The 18598-nt window shown below is 36.6% G+C and overlaps 2 long non-coding RNA genes across 2 annotated transcripts in view; both read right to left on the bottom strand.

The window, feature by feature from the left end:
• LOC133739724 (uncharacterized) overlaps positions 1 to 12505 on the bottom strand; it is a 57518-nt gene extending 45013 nt beyond the window's left edge. The window contains exons 1-3 of the long non-coding RNA XR_009860781.1: positions 11860 to 12505; positions 11555 to 11759; positions 11365 to 11420 (exon numbers count right to left, since the gene is read on the bottom strand). This is a non-coding gene — a long non-coding RNA (uncharacterized LOC133739724). The remainder of the gene's footprint in view (positions 1 to 11364; positions 11421 to 11554; positions 11760 to 11859) is intronic.
• Positions 4162 to 6780, bottom strand: LOC133739720 (uncharacterized). The gene is made up of 2 exons (XR_009860778.1): positions 4446 to 6780; positions 4162 to 4341 (listed from the first exon to the last, which is right to left on the bottom strand). It is a non-coding gene; the product is annotated as an uncharacterized LOC133739720 (long non-coding RNA).
• Positions 12506 to 18598: the final 6093 nt, after the last annotated feature.

Below are 18598 nucleotides of genomic sequence, written 5' to 3'. Positions count from 1 at the left end.
CATACTCGTATCCACACTAGGTACGTGCATAGGTCCACACCATGTCTTCAACCAAACACTTCAACAATCAAAAGAACCTCATTTCCATAAAACAATCCTCGTTGACTTAACAGAGTTGAATCAAGAGGTTCCTATTCCTCAAGGATTGTAACTCGCGGCCACTGAACTTATTCCAATACGAACCTACAAGACAACTGTAAGGTTCTAAGTACAACCCCTTCGAATCTCCATCACCTAAGGAGTATAGTATGCTTGGCTAATACATGTATAACACTTAAAACACAGTATAAGTCAAATACAAATTCATATTAACCAAGTCAATACTATAGGGAAGGTATTCACGTTCCTAAAACGACCTAGCGGCCTAAACAACTCCCAACACTCACGCATACCCAATGACTTAGCCAATACCGAAGAGCACACGATGGGGATCCGCTGCAGACGGGCCATCACTCGGAAGGTATTGACACATCACCAAATATGCACCTTACGCTCTGATACCAAACTGTCACGCCCCGGATTTTGAATGATGAATTCAAATCCGAAACCTGAATAATTACAATTACAAAAAAACCAAATCTCGAAACTTCGAGTTCATTATTACAATTCACTCTCACAATATATTATAAAGCTCAAATGAGCATAACACACCTCACAACTTACAATTGTTGTAAAACTCTAACAATTGCTCTAACCGCACGATCACCGTCCTGGTTCTCCTGTCCTGTAGGATTACCCGCTACACAATTTGAATAGTGTACCGGGAGTTGCAACAACACAAAACCCGGTAAGCTTTTTACAGCCAGTATGAGTAAACAAGAAAGAACTGTTGATTTATTAGATTTCAAGACTACCACAAACCCACGTTACTTTCTCACTCTCATATATATATATAGACACTTATGAGTTACTCTCAATTTAGCTCATAAGATCACTCACTCTCATATATATATGTAGACACTTATGAGTTACTCTCAATTTAGCTCATAAGATCACTCACTCTCATATATACATATAGACACTTATGAGTTACTCTCAAATTCGCTCATAAGATTTCCCAACATTTGGTAGACAGACTCATATATATATATAGACCCTTATGAGTTACTCTCAATTTCCCTCATAAGGTTACCATATATATATTGACACTTATGAGTTACTCTCAATTTCACTCATAAGTTCACTCCACATTTGGCAGACAGACTAGAGCTCTAACTGAACGTAACCACTCGTCCGGCCACAGACGTGATTACGATTTAATACTATTAATAACCACCAGCCCGGTACGAGAGCGTGATTCACTAATAGATGCCATGGTCACCTCGTGACCTAGTGATCTCCACAGATCACAACAATTTATTGTTCCTCAACAATAAAACTCAACACCTCTCACAATATATTGTTTCTCAACAATAAACTCAATATCTCTCACAATATATTGTTTCTCAACAATAACTCAACACAACTCCAACAATACATATTATTTCACGTAATAATATATATACAGACATTCACACAGGAATGTCTAGTAACACCAACAATAGTTCATATGATTGCAACAAAATAAAGCAATTAATTGTATTGGGTTCGTAATATGAACCACGTGAGGTTTACTCACCTCGATAATCCCGCTGCGTCTTCAATTCAGCTCAAAATACGATCCACAATCGTCCACCAACTCAAACCGTCAATCACCTAGTCCAATAATGATCTTGACTTAGCCAACAACTCAAATATGAAATTAAACGACGATCCAACGCTCAGATTCAAATTAAACGATGATTCAACGGTCGGATCTGAATTTAATGATGATCCAACGGTCGGATCCTCACGGATCGCCTTTAGGATCATCCTCCAAAATTATCACGAAGATCCAACGGTCAGATCTTCCTGAATCGCCTTTACTAACATCTCCACAAAATTATATGAAAATCCGACGGTCAGATTCTCACGAATCGCCTTCCGAATCACTATTTCTCAATTATACGAAGATCCAACGGTCGGATCTTCGCCCGTGACCTCACAAGGTCACCGGGACAGTCATACGATCAACATATCCAAAATTGAAGCAAAACCGATGGTCAGATCTTCACAGATCGTAAACCGAAGATAAACGTAAAAACGTTAAATAGTAACGTCAAAACGTAAATCCACTATTTATCAACTTTTTCTAACATGACCATGTTATATATCAAAACGCTCGTATGGATGCATAGATCATCGCCTAGATAATGAAAACTCGAAATATGGTCTGATGCGCCGCCACAAGCGGTGGTCAGTGGGCGGTCAACGGCGGTCAACGCGGCGGTCAACCACCTCAGATGGCAAAGTGACCAACTACAAACTGGTTCAAAATGAAAGGGTGGTCGACTTTCATACCTGGAGCTAAGCCTGGTTCGGCCTAGATCGTCCTAGATCAAGCGTTGAAGTTGGATTAATCTCGTGCGTCTGATCAGATTCCAGATTGAATCAGGGACGTCGAAATCTTCAACTCGTGATCTTTCACTCCACACTCCAAATCGTCAAGCAAGGCCTATATGGGGATGATCAGGGGGAGGAGGAGATCACGAAAATGGGGAGGATCGGCCCGTGCAACGCCGGCACGGCCAAGATCCGGTCGGGTCGAATGCTAGGCTCTGGGGGGCTTCGATCCACGTCTGGGGGCAGCGGCGGTGCAAGGGGAGGCCACCAGGCGGCTGGGCGTGGCACGGCGAGTCCGGAGAGGGCCGGGTCGTGGCCGGAGGACGCCGGAGGAGGGAGATGGGTCCGGGTCGGGTCAGTCGGGTCGGCTGCGTAGGGAGGAGAGAGAACGGAGGAAACCGGGGGCCAAAATGCAAAATTTGCATTTTTTCGTCCTTAATGAAAGAATTCGGAAAATTTCTCTATTTATAGAAAATTCCCAAATTTCAAAAATTCATAACTTAATCATACGAACTCCGAATAATGCGTTCCACATGTCCACGAACTCGTATCGACGAGCTCTACAACTTTCATGAAGGAAGTTTTCCCAAATTTTGAACGTATAAAAAGTCAACTTTGTTGACCCCCTAAAAACGTTCGTTTTCGAAAATAAAATCGTTCGAACTAATTCCACAACTTCTCCAAGCTTCGTACTCGCTCCTACTATCGTGAAATCATTTCTAAAAATCCATGGAATTTAATTTGGATTTTCCGGGGTATTACATAACTTCTATGAAAACTAATGCTGTTTGGTTACAAATGAGTGTCTTCAAATCCCTTTTGGTAAAGATCAAGTGGAGTGATACCCATATTCCATAGTATGCAGCACAAGAATAGTCATCCTCAGTAATGAATTACTTGTTATCCATATAGAGAAATTATGTGGGTTTTCATTGATGAACATGCAATAAATGATGCAGGGGAATTGCAAATAATTATTGAGAAGGGTATATCCTACAAACACCAAATGACCCTTGATTTGAATCAAATATGGCTATCATTTTATTATTTACTTTCATCATCATCATGATGGCAAATCTATGCTGTGACTGCTTCCAATAACAGGTATTTTCATCATACAAGGTAATGATAATACATTGATAGGGTAACAAGAAAGATTTTTTTTTGGTCGAAAAAGAAGAAAATCTTGCAAGCCTGAAAATAAAAACCAAACCAGGCAGTAACAAAGACACAAAGTGGAATAGAAAACCAAGGTGTTGGAAAGATCAACAGATCTATATGCACAAGTAAAAAGTCACTAGCATAGACACTACAACCTAATGGAGCCAAGTCTCTAGCTAGTCTCTGCTTGAATTGTTGATACTGATCGATGGTGCTGGTGGGACAGAAAAATCTGAGTACATATCCAAGAAAAACTTGTCAACAATGTCAAGGTACACCGGACTTTTGAGGGTGAACATTGCTCCCTCAATTACCATTTATTTTCTGGAATGATAACTGATCTTTTCCTTTTCCAAGATCACGAGACCTTCCGCTAGAATTCTTGTCCCCTAACAACCCCCCTTCTTGTTTCTTCTTCTCAGGACTTTGCTTTGGAAACATGATGAAGCTTTCACTACTTGGATCCTCATCCTTGATTGTTTCTTTTGGTGCACTATCTCTCTTCTTCACCTTATCTATGGTAGACTCCCACTCATCATGATAATCAGTGTAGAACTCATTCTGTTGGGTGATATTTCAGGTCACTCCCACAAAAGAAAGGATTCAAGGAAAGGGATTTGGGTAGTTTTGTATCCTCCACAGAAGAAGCTTTTGAGGTTTTGAAGAGTTTTGTCATAGAAGTCCTTGCTTTTGTTCATGGTTTCTTTTAGGACCATTTCTGCTCTGCTCATAGCATAACAACTCTTCTTCTGATATTTGCTTCAATGCAGAGATAAGAGCCTCGTATTACGAGGGTTAAGAAAGTTTCAAGTTTGTCAAGCTTACATGGAGACGTAGAAAATGGAATCAAAGAGAAAACTTACTTCAAAGTTTAGCTTCCAATCTCTCTTCTTTCTCACTCTCTCTTCCAAGCTATTGAGCATCTGGTTATATGATCACTAAGCAGGCATCCGTATTCTTTATCATTCTTTGTGGGTTGCTCCATAATTTCGGCACATAAGCATTTATTTGATCGTGTGTGCAACTATCTTTATGATGACACAACATGGATGTGCAATTCAAGAAATGTGCCTGTAGGGATTTAGAAAGGTTCTTCTATTTACTCTGGTGCTGGATGAGAGTGGAAAGAATAAAGACATAGAAGCTAAAAAGTACTCATAATTTTATAACAAGACATAGGTACTGGCTGTTGGAATTTTTCTCAAGTATGATGTAGATTAACTGAAACTCTATATAGTGGTCTTTTCTCACCTGTGTGCATTTACATCACATTTCAGGAATAGGAAAGACCAAAACTGGGGAGGAGACCAGATATATTTCCCCAGTTTAGCCCCATGAAAACACCTTTACCGACTCCAATGCCAGCAGATCCTCCTGAGTCCTGAAGAAGACGAAGAAGAGGAAGAAAGAAAGAGGGTGAGGAAGAAGGAGAAGACAATCCAGACAAGGGGAACCCAGGAATCCCAGAAAAGCAGCTGTGCATTAAACTAGAGTATGTGGAGCATATTTCACTTCAATGTACAGCTGCCTTGTATGTTTTCAAGCTTGCCAAGTGCGGCTGATGCAGTTGAGTAGAGTATGAATATGGAGTTGAAGCTGTTGGAACCAACTTGAAGAGTATGAATATACAGTTCATGCTGGACGAGTTGTACAAATTCAGACAAAGCATAAGAATAACAGCATAAGAGGCATTTCATCATACTGCATGTTGGTGCGCAAGTTAGTATCAAAAATTTGGTACATCAGTCTGTTCCAAAAAATAAGAGATAAGAGAAGAAGTATACCTAATAAGTTGGTGAGATTGGTACACATGTTATGCAGAAGTCATCAAGCCATCGATTAAATTTTTATTGGATATCCCCATGGGGCTAAATATAGATTTTCAAATACTGGGTAATAAATGTTTGTAAAAAGCCCATATCTTCAACTGAAGAGTAAAAAGTACGAGCAATCCTTATATTTGAAGGGCGTGTTACAATCTTCAAAATGGTTACACTATTATGCATTAAGGTCAACTTAAAAATTATAATTGAGCGTGAAAAGACTTGCTAGCTGGAGAGGTGAGGCTTATTTCGTTGCATATGCATCCTGGGAATCCAAAGGTAATTGGTATTTTATAAGTCGAAGTTAACTCGATCACACAGTAAGATTACATACATTGTAAAGAACACTACAGGGAACTCACCTAATTCACATTGACTGCTGAAGTGGATCAGGAAAATTATCAAGAAAGAAGAGGAGTTGGCACAAAGATATGAGCAGATTTGAGCAGCTTATTTATCTCACCAACATATTAAAGTACCTCAGATTTCAGTTCAATATCCAAAGTACAATATGTATGTTTATAACTACACCAACATATTAAAGTACCTCATATTTGAGCAGCTTATTTATCTCACCAAGATCGTTCTCCTGTCAATTGTACAAGAAATATCAAACTATAAGGGAAAACTTAGAGAGACTTTAAAATACACAAACTTTTACTTGCATATAAGAAACTTCCATATGTATGTTGGCACAAAGTTTTGGTGAAGTACCACAGAAAAGAATAAGAAGAAAATCAAACATGATGTTAAATTAAACTATTTTGATTCTGGACTCAGATAATTTAGAGTGACATTTATGACTTATGACATAATAGAAAAAGAATGGACAAACTAGACATGAAGGGAATTAATCGGACTTAATTCAGTTCCACAATATCCGATTTCTAAGCATCCAGGCATCGACATTAGAGCCCATGATGCCATCTTAAAGTCTTAGATTAATGCTCAACCAGTTAGCTAGGATTTCTGTAATGCATGGCTAAGCTATTGATTTTTTAAGTATAAAGCTAATGTAATCTCTCATTGACCAATTAGTCAAACTTGAGAAGTTTTCTGTTAGAATTTGTGGCTTTGATACCACTGTGGTAATTTGGTGCGGAAGCTTTCAGTAGTAGTGGGCTAGGACTAAAAGATGGTTGAGTTTAAAAAACAGAGGAGGTAGGTTGTATGAAAGGAAAACAGAGGAGAGGTTTGTATATATTGAGAACGGGGGAGCTTTTGATTATTAATAGAGGAGCTTTGATTAATTGTTTCATTAATTATTAGAAGAGTTCATCATGCAGACATATATAGAGATGATTAACCGACTTACTCACTCGTACCAGTGTACCACCGACCTTGATGGACTAGTCTAGATCATGCTAGACCATGTTAGACTTAATTGATTACATTCATATTTACATGATTCTTCTAGATACTCGCTGTAATAACTGGATAATTCTAGATCAATCTAGTAACTCTTGGACTTCTCTTGGTTTTCTCTAGACTTCTCTAGATTGATGTAGATTATTTTAGATGATCAATGTGCATTAACTTTCAACATTTTCATACTCAAGATCGCCTTGACCTCTAATCTTTCTTTCATTGTCTGGTGTTTGTTGAAAATGCAGATGGCTTACATCTTCAATGAAGCTCCATCTTGTTATTAACTGATTTCTATGGATTGGATTGCGACACCTCTGCTAAACCTCCATAACATATTGTATTGATCCCATCCTCCTATTGACTAGGGAAACTGAATGCGGCTTTCTGTAAGAACCTCTAATGCAGCAATGCTACATGGAGCCAAGGCTGACCTATCAATTGGAAGTTGACCACTGCCCCATACATTCCCCACTATCTATCCAACACTACTCTATCCAAGCTGCCCAACCCATATCTCAGAGAAATAAATTGTACGTAATACTCCCAATGACTCAAATGGGGGAACTAATCCTGTTTAAATCACTGAGAACTTGAGACTCTCAGTTAGTTTCATCACAGGAGCTATAAAGTATCATTCTTGACACCTGAGATTGAATACCCATTCAAACAAATCATAACTGCACAGGCATTTCATCAGACAGTTGGTGAACAAGTCACACACACAGTTATTGCAGAAAGACTGTTCAATCGAAAAACAAAAATAAGCAAGCAGAAGAGTGAGCTAGTTGTTTGAACTTTGAAGTTTAACCAAGGAAAAGCAGAGGTTCTCGAGCAGCAGAAGAGATTGAAGCAAAGAATTCAACAAAAAAATTTGGACCATAAAAGGCTATCCATAAGTGAGTAGTTGTGACCAATCCTTATATGAGTTATATCAATCTGAAGGTCTTGTTACAGGCTTCAAGGTGATTGTAATATTATGTAATGATTGGAAGTTTATATACACTGAAATTGAACTTGAAAAGTCTTGTTAATACACTAATCAAATCAAGTTTTTTTTTTTTTTTTTAATCTTGTGTTCCTTCGTGTTTCCATTCAATGATGATTTCCCTTCTCTTAAGTCTTAACAACTCACTACACTTATATATCGTTTTCATGCTCACCCACCGCATCAAGTCATCAGTTATGCTAAGATCATGTGGTTCGAATGTGTCTCCCAATCTCCCATGATGCAAAATAAAGTTAGGGAAGCACTGAGCTCCATATGAATGATTCAGTGCCAAGATCTGGTAAGGAATTGCTAGCAGATTCAGTAATGCTACTCGGTTATGTGTAGATCATGCTGTTCAGAGCTGGAAAACAAATATAAAATTAGTGAAGAACTAAAAGCATAAGAACAATCCAATGGATAACGAACTGCTGAGAGTGACTATGCATCTAATAACTCACTGCCCACAAAAGACAGAACTGAAATTATTGGAAATAGATTACTGTAATTGGTACATGGCAATAGAAGATTTTGTGCTGCAGTATTTCAAGATGCAAATGTCAAGAATGTAGATACAACATATTTAAGGTTGTCTGAAACGTATGAGACCTGAGAATCCTCTCGAACTGAAGATCACACTGATCTAGGCAATGCACTTCAATTGGAGATGTCAACTCAGCACCACTAAAAAGGGTCTGGCTTCTCCACTTTAGTTTCAATTTTTTTTTTTTCATATCTATGGAGTTATTTAGTGCCAGATATTTTGATTCAATCCTCATGCCAAATTTCAGCATCCTCAGAATCATAATGCATATATTACCAACTCATTTGCAACTGCATTGCCACCTCTAGGGATATAATGAAATGAAATATATTGAAAAGCAAGAACCAATGCTAAGCCACCATAGCTACTTAAGACATGATGCAGAAGCTCTTATTGTAACATTTTAAATCATGTATAGAATTATGGATCGCCTTTTATGGTCCAAGAGAAAAGACTTGATATATATTTATGTAATATTTTCAGTGGACTCAACTGTGAGTATGACATACACTAGTGAAACAGAAAAATGGATTTCATGCTTGAAGAAAATGATGCAACTGTCTATGAGTTTTGAGTGCAACGATTGTCTTTGCTTGATATGGTTCCTTTTCGTTGGTGTTGCTTGCTTTGTCCAATCGATTCTCTTGTCGACCCAAAGGCAAGTTTTTTGGTAGAGTTCGTTCTGTTAGTTCTGTACAGTTGGTGACTTAACTTTTCCATTACAATATCTATCTATTCTAACTTACATAGAATAATTAAAACAGACTAGCAAAGAAGGAAACCTTGAAACTTCACCCACCCTCAGAAGGTCATAATTAAAATTGACAACTTCTTTTTTTATCTCTGTATGACATTGGAAGATTCATGGTCTAGTACCGTCTTATGTTGATTGATGAACCTGATGCAAAACTTTGGCCATATTCTAGAATCCAGTTAAGACATAAATTGGAGAACTGATGCAATTCTGACTTGCCTGTTATCCAATCCACTACCCTCTTATGCAAACACAGATGATCTAGCAGACGTTGGAATGACATGAACTATTGCCGAGGAGTTTTGACCAGGAAGCACTACTAGGAGATCAAAGATTGTGCACTGACAAATGGACATCCCAGAAGAAAATATGGCTCATATATAGCACCGTGGGAGGACTCGAGAGCCATTACGATTATAATGCAACTAAAGAAGTTCGGCAGCCAGGCTTTGAGTGCAAAGGTACATTTCTCATGTATGGGGAACGTAGGCTTTGAATTGGACGGCACATATCTGGGAAAGCTATAACAAGTCTAATACTCTAATGAGTAGAACTGTAGTAGTGTCAGTTTGCCAAACTGAATTTCACAATTAACTAGGCCAAGCAAATCAATGGGAATATATACCATTTACTTCAAAATTTATGTCTTTCATCAACACTGGAAGATTCGTTTAGAGCAGAATGACATTAGATGGACCTAGAACAAATAATTGTTCATGTTTAGCTTAGCTTAGCTTGTTGAATTTTGTCAGAGGGATGAGCAGGTTAAGAAAGATTAGCCTATCAAAATCAGACTTCACAGTTGATATGTGCTGGAGGCGAGGGTTTCTGGAACTCCTCAGATAAAGCTCAGGCAACCCGGTAGGTTTTTTTTTTGTGCCAGCTTAAATGTAATAAACTAGAAATAGGAGCTTGACGTTGATTTTAATTTTCAAAACCTTCATCAAAAGACAGATGGAAGGATTGAATTATCGCTGTGTTTTAAACCAACAGTGATTCAATCTTTGCAACAACGACAAACCAGCACATTCATCATTCTCATTTGCTCATAGAAGGAATTTACTCCATACATAAAAATGAAACTAGCTAATTACGAAAGGCAATTCAATTTATTTAGTCTTAATGTTACACACTGAAGCGTTTAGGAGCACATTCAGCTAGGAATTAGACCATCCCATAAATTGAAAGACTTCAACGCAGATAATATTATATCACATCCAAACTTTGGGTTTCGAAAACCCCTCATTTCTTTCCACTCTTCTTGAGGCCAGCACCTCCAAAAGACCCTTTCTGTGATGCCTTGGCTCTAAGCTCCTTCAGTGCCTGCTCATCATTAGAATAACAGCTTTCTATCAATAACTAGTCAAATAACTACATCAAAAAGGAACCAGGATATTGTGACAATTGAGCTCTCACCTTTTCCTCATCCTTCTTCTTCTGAAGCTTGGCCAAATCATCCTGCATAGTAGCAAATAAAAGTTGATATCGTAAGGAAAATTGCAAATAAAATCTATACAACGCAATTCCTGCATGAGCCTAAACACTGGCTCAATAAATTCTAGGCTATGCTTAATAAGATCTAAAGACACATATAACCAGGGATCAAACCCAATGATACAGATCTAAATCTGAGCAGGACAACCCAGCACTCATTACAGTTAAGAGTACAAGATTCAGCATAGAATAACAAGGAATCATGAAACATCTTATATTGTGGTAATAATATCAAATAGTTAACATCTGATAAATGCCAGGCGCAAAAACATTCCAAGCTAGAAGCCTAATGCAACAATTCCTACTAGCAACTGCTAGTCAAAGACGTGTACCATTTGCTTTATTATGTGGTTCCTTGTTACAGATCTACACCTCTTATAGAATAGTTAGAAGTATGCGTACGTAGAGATTTCCTATTAGAGAAAAAAAAAACTAATCAAGAATATTGATAATGAAAAAATAATAATTTAGCAATGCCAATTTAGACATTAGATTCCTCTAAACTAAAGAACTACATGACAAACAACATAACAGATCTAGATTACGAAACGAGTTCCTCTCAGGTGAGCAATCAACAAAATTACACTAATCCAATTTCCACCCAAACCTGTGTACAAACCAATTCCACTGGTCACAACAAATTGAAGGCTAAAACATCTCCCAAAAACACAACCCATCATTGACCCAGACAATAAAACCCATCTATTCAAGCAATTATAATATGTTCCTCTCTAATCACTAAGATCTCAAATACATAATGGGCCACCAAAGCTACGAACTTTTAAGTTCAACATTCATTCAATAGAAACAATACCTCGTCGTACTCCTTCTTCTCAGCCTTGGGTTGCTTCAAAGGCTTTGCCTTTCCACCTAAACCAAAAGGAAGAAAATTAACTTTGATTCCAAAATCCCATCAAAATCTGACAAATTTTTAGGGTTTATGAGAATTGAATCTAAAAATTGAATCTGAAAAGGTTGGGGCTTTTGAATTAGAAAGGACGTACCTTGCTTGGACGACATGGCTGCGATCTAGGGCGGAAGGTTTGGTCGGAAATCGAGAGCTAGAAGAAGAAAGAAGACCCAACCCTATTTGCAGCAGCGGCCGATATTATTATAAGTGGAAGTCAAGTCACCGCCATATATAGACAGAGATTACATACTTTTTACACGGGCCTATAATTGCTCATTGTATTTTACACTTCTACCCTCCTGTACAATTGGAGATATATGTCAGCATGTCGTGCATAAAATTGTAAGCGATACCATCCTAAACAAAAAAAAATTAAATTAAATTAAATTCAAGGGATACCAAAACTCGGGGTGGGCACGGTTCAGAATCGGGACCGAGCCCAATTTTAACGGGTCGAGTTGAAATGAAGCTTTCTAACATCAGAAACCGAACAAGACTGAATTAATTAGACTCGGTTTGGATTTCGATCTTTGATGCGTGGACCGAGAAGAAGAAGAAGATAAGAAAGAAACTCGTAAACCAAAATAGAAGAAAAGAGAGCAAGAGTTATGTTTGAACCCAAAATGAACATTTTGGGAGCCAAACAAGTTAAACCCAAAAAGAAAGATGAAGAAAAATAGAAATCTAGGAACTTATATGGCGTAGACATCGATCGCAACATCAAGCTCTTTGCCTTAATTTCCAAGCTCTACTTCTTATGCGAAACCCACAACACCTGCTTCAAGTACCAGCTCCCTAGCGATGATCGAGTATGACAACCTCTACATCAACGATTTGTCGAATGAACTTTGGTTCATAATCGAGATAGAAGAATTTGAAGTTGGAATCAAGAAGAAGAATATAATCAAATAGGGTTGGCTGGTTGGGTTATTGAGTGAGGATGAAGTGATGAACTGAAGAGTGAAGATGAACTAATGAATTGAGGAACTGAGAATTCTAGGGTTCTTTGAAGAACAAAGAGAATCATAAGATTTTTGGTATTTTATTCAGAATAAGTCAATGTTTGACCGAAGTTGTGTTAGTTTTTCCCCGTGATTTTGTGAGGTCAGGTGCATCCTAAAAATATAGGCTTGCATAGACAACCACTGATAGTGTGACATGCAAAAATAAATATATTCTGTCTGTCCGGGTTTTTTGATTGGTGCATTATGGGTACAGGGACTGACCCATTTTTTTCTAAACCGATCCAGTTCGTGATTTTTTATGTATTTTGTAGAAATAAAACTGAATCGGCCAGTCTGAACCGATCCGATCCAGTTTTTTCAGGTTTCTAGGCTGAAACAGCCAGGCCTACCAAAACATTATACCACTGAATTTAGTTTTTCTATTCTTAATTTTAAGAATTTGTTTTTTTGTTTTACCATGTACGATTCGAGTTCATAATTCAATGGTTCAGGTGAAACTTGTGGCTTTAGTGATAATAAATAAATCCTGTAAAGTAAGCAAAATTCATCTAACACACCTTTATAGAGAATTTTATAATATAAATCGGAGTGAAGCATATTCAAACGTTACAATACGCAGTTTAAAAAGCATTTGTTGCTATAACCAAATGCTTTCGGTGATGAGGCGCACAATTTGTGGTGAAGACATACCCTCGCTTCACTAGTTACCAGTTGGCAATTGAGTTTTCAGATCTGATCACATCGTTTTGCCTAGTTAAGAACAAATAAAAAAATGTTGCCAAATTTGACTATCTTGAAGACATCATCTACTCAGTGGAACGTCTACGTTCTCAAGTAACCATGATATTGTCATCCTAGGTAGTGGTGGAGCCAGAAGTTGATCTCAAGTGGGGCACTCGAAAATTTTAGAAAAAAATTCGAAACTTATAATATTTCGAAAATTTTATAAAAAATAATAAATTAGAATAACGTTAGAGAAAGATTAATATTTTTTTTAAACTACATCTTATATATTAAGCCAGTTTCCCTTTACAATTTTTGAAAGTCCATAATTGCCATTTCCCTAATACAAAAAAAACTTTATATTCTAAGGACATAATAGGTGCATCAATAAAATTAGTCATTCTTTGCTGATAATAACTGCATATTTTCTCTTTCTTTCTTTTTTTTGTATGAAATTTTGTAGTATGAAAAAGAAAAGGAAAATGATCTAAAGATCTAATTTTAAAGAAAAACTGAAATCACTCAAATAAATTTTGAAAAGCAAATTAGCACAAGCGTAACACTTGCTGAAAGGCTGGTATTTTATTAATCAAATTTATAGTTTTGAAAATTTCAGATAGAGTAATACTGATACCTCTAGGAGGCTTGAATTATTGTTGGAATTTCAGATAGAGTACTACAATAAAAGCACCTTCAGTAAGTATTCATATATAAAATTTGTCTCATCTATCATGTAGGGCTAGCTGGTTCGGTTATTGAGTGAGGATGAAGTGATAAACTGAAAAGTGAAGATGAACTAATTAATGAATTGAGGAATTGAGAATTTTAGGGTTCGTTGAAAAACATAGAGAATCGGGAGATTTTTGGTGTTTGATTCAGAATCAGTCTACATTTGACTGAATTGAAGTTGTGTTAGTTTTCCTCTGTGATTTTGTGAGGTCAGGTGCATCCTAAAAATATAGGTTTGTATAGACAATCACTAATAGTGTGACATATATATATATATATATATATGTGTGTGTGTGTGTGTGTGTGTGTGTGTGTGTGTGTGTAGCTTCAAAGAGGACTAATTAAAATGAAGTAATGTAACATTTTGTCGCTAGGCTGTCTATATGGCAAAGATTAATATATTTGGTGTTTCCGGATTTTTTGATTGGTGCATTATGGGGACAAGGATCGACCCGTTTTTTTCTAAACTGATCCAGTTCATGATTTTCTATGTATTTTTTTGCAAAAATTAGACCGAACGGCCAGTCCGAACTGATCCGATCCAATTTTTTGGGTTTATGCCTTTCTGGGCTAAAACACCCAGGAATACCAAAACAAAGATTATACCACTAAATTTAGTTTTTCTATTCTTAATTTTAAGAATTTGTTTTTTGTTTAATCATGTAAGATTCAAGTTCATAAGTCAATGGTTTAGGTAAAAGTTGTAGCTTTAGTGGTAATAAATAAATCCTATAAATTAAGCAAAATTCATCTAACATACCTTTATAGAGAATTTTATAATACGAATCAAAGTGAAACATATTCAAAACGTTACAATACGCAATTTCAAAAACGTTTGCTGTTACAACCAAATGCTTTTGGTGATGAGGCGCACGATTTGTGGCGAACACATGCCATTCTCGTTTTAATGATTTACCAGTTGATGGTTGAGTTTTCAGACCTGATCACATCATTTTGCCTAGATAAGAACAAATAAAAAAATGTCGCCACATTTGACGATCTTGAAGACATCATCTACTTGATGGAACGCCTACGTTCTCAAGTAACCGAGATGTTGTCAGAAGTTGATCTCAAGTGGATATCACTCTTCTTAGAGTTGAAAATGACAAAACTCGGGTGATAAGTTCTCGTAGAGACCCATACATGTGTGAAATTGAATTTGGCAAAAGGCTTGCGGGTCTGTGCTTGTAACAATTCTCAAATGCTCACAAAAAGATAATCAGTGCAGATTTGAAGGCTGTTCGGATGTTGGAATTAGCTTGCGAAAAGGTCAAGAGAATTTTAACATATTCACACGAGGATACAATCAGTATTGATTCTCTTGTTATTACTTTGACTGTACAATCAATTGGCAAACTGTTCAAACATCAAGTTGCTAAACTCTTTAGACTACTTGAAAGCTTGTACAACACCAACCTCACAAGCTGGTATCCCTTCAGTCAACTTAGAGACCTTTGATTTCTCCTCTTCTAGTGTTGCCTTGGTTACTTGAAGCTCTTCTGAAAGTTTTTCCTTGACTTCTCTATCTGAGCCATAAGATCTCTGCTCAAACCTTCTCCTCCTCAGCTCATTTTTACTCTTGTTTTATTTTTTGTCTTAGATTTTTTGTTTCTTAGTGGTTAATCCAAGATGCTATTAATACAAGCCTTGTAAAATTCTTCTCTTTAGAATAGGATTGACACAGTTTCAACATTGGTGAAGAAGTTTTGGTTGCTGAAGTTAGAAATTTGGTAAGTGTCATGTGAAGTACAGGTATAGTGAGCTCTATTTCTAGCACCGTTGGTACGATACAAGCTTGATCCGTTCAAGAGGTAAGTACGTTTTAATTTAACATGTGAGTATGACAAAACATGTGATTTGTAGCCAAATGAGAATACCAAACTAATTTAATATGGTAGCATGCATAACTTTAATTCTAAAAAATCAAGAGTTGAACTACCTTCATTATGTCTAAAAGGAGCAACAACATCTTTCATGCCACTATTAGGACATGTGTTTTCCTTAAAACCTACCTTATTCTATGGTTTTGTAGGTATTTGTTACGAGGTGGAGGAGAAGTTTTCATGAACTATTGTGTTATTCCAAGACTTGTTGTCTATGACAAGTATACTTCATCTCTGGTCAAAAATCTATTTCAAATCTTTGGCTATCTTATAGAAACACTTGGTCGAAAGGATGATAAAGCATGACTTGTCATAAACAGACAATAGGTTCAAACACAGGATAAAATGGAGAAATTAGTCGAGGACACACTAAAGGCCAATCAAGTATGTATACTCCATCTCTAGTTAAAAATCTATTTCAGATCTTTGGCTATCTTATAGAAACACTTAGTCGAAAGGATAATTAAGCATGACTTGTCATAAACAGAAAAAATATTCAAACACTTGATGAAATGGAGAAATTAGTTGAGGACACACTGAAGGTCTATCAAGTGATTGTTATCGATCATTACACGCACACACGTGTGTGTGTGTGTGTGTGTGTGTGAAAATTGTAGAGTTTTGAATGTCTTTTTAGTGCATAGGAGAGGGAGACAAGATGTGTTTGAGGCAAATTTTGCTTCATATTCAAATAAATTGAATTTCATATAAGCTGATTTTTTAGACAAGATTTGTTAAAGCAACTTGAACAACTTCCCTACAAGCTAATTTATTGCTACTTTATTGTGCGAGGTGTGGGTGGTGCATCAGGAAGGTGATTCTAGTCATCGATCTTATTGAGGAGGCTGCAAAAGAAAGATGTAATGCAGGCCCCAAAGGCGATTTTTGAAATTCTTCCACCTCATGCTATGGCAACCACAAACCCGGCATAGCCTTTACCTTCTTATAAATGAATTCTAATTCTTAGAAAACAAAACCTATTTGAAGAGTGAAGGACCGATTGACCTTAAAGATGAGGTAAACTTGAACCACCTTGTCATGCCCCAGTAGACACCAATTGTTATTGAGGAAGTGGCTAGATGAGGAACACACTTTCCTCGTCATCTTGGACTTAGTGTACGTGGAAGGTAGCAAAAGATATGAACGCACAAAAGCAAGAGATCAACATCAATGTCGTTGACTTCATCATAGTTGGCAACAACTACTGTAACTTGACAGTAAAATCAGTGTTAACCAGTCAAGACTCGTAACTTATTATTTGATATCAACTTGAGCATTTGATCAGAAGTATGACCAATACTTAGAATGATATAGGTTCTATTTTGAAAAGTTGAACTTACCCTTGAGTTTGTAGGGTCTCAAATTTGCATGTGATTGTAACTTCAACTCCATCCCTACTACTATATATGAGTGAAAGTCAAAGTTTGGTGTCAAATGCTTCACCAAATTTTGAATTAGCATTGAGGGAGCCCTTCTAATGAGGACCACTATAATGAGGACTAGTTGAGGACTTTCTAATGAATGGTTTGGGAGACCCACTTTTCGATTACATTACGGAAAATCAACCGTTAGATATGTTGGAATTTAATTAGAATATTTCAAAATACCTGATATTTTTGAAACCTCATTTGAACCGTTATTTGCAGATAGTAATAGTCATGAACTCTTTTTGTGTCATTAACTCTCTTTGATTGTGATTGTTACAAAGATTTCATCAGCTTGAATTGTTCTTATACCATTAATTTGGTTAACTCTGCAATTATATTGGTTCATTCCTTATTTGATACACTTCCGTTTTGATTTTTCCTAATAAATGTCATTATATTCATTTCTGTTACATAAGTTAGAAAGCTTAATTGCTATTAGCAAATTGTTATTGCATTAATCATCATTGCCCTGTATAATCTCTACCTTTCCAAATCAAAATATACAACAAGAAATTCAATCTCATTTGTTTCCTTTCCTAGTTCAAAGTATTCATGTGTTTCCTTTAATTTATCTATTCCACTAAAAGAAAGTTTCAAGCTGTTCGATACGATCCGAGTATTGTGAGTGTACACCTACAAGGATCGAGGTTGTTGTACCCAGGAGGGTAGGGCGCCACAAACCTGCTACACGGAAACATTGTCTCCGAGGGGCGAAATCTACTCTTAAGGGCAGTGTTTACACGCCTCAACCTTAAACTCTTTTCAAGTAATGTGTCCTTCGGAAGCCTATAAATCCAAGAGATAAGTTCTATAATCCTTGTTATTTAATTTATTATGACAATAATATTATTATAATTATTTATTATTAATATTGTATTCGTGTGATTTTGTAGGAGAATCAAAATATGGTGACTCAAGTAGCATCCATCAACCAAATTTCTAACAAGATATTTACATATCACTTCAGAAAATTTTCTTCCAAATTGCTAATTGTTAAGGTACAGAACTAGATCAAATCAATAGACGAACCAAATCTGTCAAATATGAATAAATCATGGTCATAACTAAGAAATCACGATTATGAATGTCTTAATGATTTTCAATTTGGTTGAAAAATTGCATAAATGAATCTACATATAAATACTTATAAATCTAACCGTCGATTTGTGACGAAAAGTAGGCCTAACAATACAGTCCTCGACTAGTCCTCATTAGAAGGGCTAGTTGAGGACTTTATTGTTAGACCTACTTTTCGATCACATTTCCGCAAATAGACTGTTAGATTTTTACATAGAAGGGCTTCCATAGCGTTAATATCCTTTGAATAAAATAAACTTAATTTGTAAAAAATCTAAAAATTTTATAGTTAAACCTCTATAAATTTTTTTTTTTGAACCAAGTAATTCATTCA

This window comes from Rosa rugosa, chromosome 1 (assembly GCF_958449725.1).
Source record: "Rosa rugosa chromosome 1, drRosRugo1.1, whole genome shotgun sequence".
NCBI classification, from domain to species: Eukaryota; Viridiplantae; Streptophyta; class Magnoliopsida; order Rosales; family Rosaceae; genus Rosa; species Rosa rugosa.
Note: the sequence above shows the minus strand (reverse complement) of the source record. Positions and strands in the feature narration are given on the sequence as shown.